The following is a 1,724-nucleotide window of genomic DNA, read 5'->3' as shown; positions in this document are numbered from 1 at the left end:
AAGATCAGACCTTGCCTGAGGTTAGCCTTTGGATAAGCTATGACTATTAAGGAGTAACTTGAGGTAGTTTTCCTGAGGTAGTGGAACAGTTCTGTATCTTGTTTTTGTTTGTTTATTTGTTTGTTTTGAGACAGTGTCTCACTTTGTTACCCTGGCTAGAGAGGATACAGTGCAGTGGCATCATCATAGTTCACTGCAACCTCAAACTCCTGGGCTCAAGCAACTTTCCTGCCTCAGCCTCCCAAATAGCTGGGTCCACAGACACGTGTGCCATGATGTCTGGCTAATGTTTCCATTTTTAGTACAGATGAGGTCTTGCTCTTGCTCAGGCTGGTCTCGAACTCCTGAACACAAGCAATCATCCTGCCTCTGCCTCCAAGAGTATCTTGATTGTTTTAATGTTTACTCAAGTCTACACATATGATAAAATTTTATAAAACAATATTGCCCCCAAAATAAAATGTATGTAAAAATGGTATAATTTTAACACAGTCTATATATGAGTTAATAGTATAGTACTTATGGTAATTTACCAGTTTTGTCAATGTACTATGATTAAGATATCATCATTAGGCAAAGTGAGGTGAAAGATATATGATGATGTGTTCATCTCTAATCCAGTACCCCATGGTTTATTCTAACCTCATCTTTTTTATCTGTAATTTCCTAATACAACAGTAAGAAACCGGACTGCTAATGTCTGCCATTGATTTAATTATTTTTTCAATCCCAGTACATATTTTGTATGGTTTCTAAATTACTAACCCATATCCTCACCAATTAGAATACATTGCTTATGTATAATTCCTTTCTCTTTGTCCTTGCAGTCTACACTCATTTTAAAATTACTTCTGCCAGCTCCTTTTCCCCACCATTTTTAGTGAGATGTTACACTTGTATAATACAGTGAGATTTTTTAAATCATAGTCTTAATCGTAAACTTAAGTTCTCACTTTCTAATTGATTTTAAGTTGCATATATAAAATTTATAACTTTGTACTTCAGTGTTGTATGCATTTTGACAAATGCATAGTGTTGTGCATCAAGCACAACAGTATCATACAGAATAGAATACAGAAAAATGCCCCCTAACTTACCTCTTCAACTTGAAGAAACCTCTAACAACCACCAATCAATTTTTTCTGTGTAGTTTTGTATTTCCATATCATCATATAAATGGAATAAGACAGTACATAGTTTTTAATACCCTTTTTAAGTTAGCAATATGCATTTAAGAGTCATTCAAGTTGTAGCATGTTTTGATGGTTCATTCCTGTTTTATTACCGAATGCTATTATTGCTATTATATGCTATTCTATTGTATGCCTATACCACGGTCTGCTTATCCATTCACCTATTGAAAAATATATTGGTTGCTTCCAGTTTGGGGCAATTATAAATAAGACTGATACAAATATCTATATTAAGATATCAGTTTGGCAAATACCTTGGAGCAATTTTTTTTGAATTGTATGTTGACATTATAGTTAATTTTTAAAGAAATAGCCAAACTGGTTTCTAAAGTGACTATACCATTTTGAATTCCCACCAGGAAGGGATGAAATTTCCTATTGCTGTACTTCCTTGCCATAGATTGGTATTGCCAGTTTTTATTTTTGTTTGGATTTGAGACATTTTAATAGCTGTTTATTGGAATATTATTGTTTTAATTTGCATTTTCCTGATAAGTGACCTTTATTATGCTTTCCTTTATTATGTTATAG

The sequence above is a fragment of the Propithecus coquereli genome, unplaced genomic scaffold, assembly GCF_000956105.1.
Source record: "Propithecus coquereli isolate 6110/MARCELLA unplaced genomic scaffold, Pcoq_1.0 Scaffold287, whole genome shotgun sequence".
Taxonomy (NCBI): domain Eukaryota; kingdom Metazoa; phylum Chordata; class Mammalia; order Primates; family Indriidae; genus Propithecus; species Propithecus coquereli.
This window is presented reverse-complemented; position numbering follows the sequence as displayed.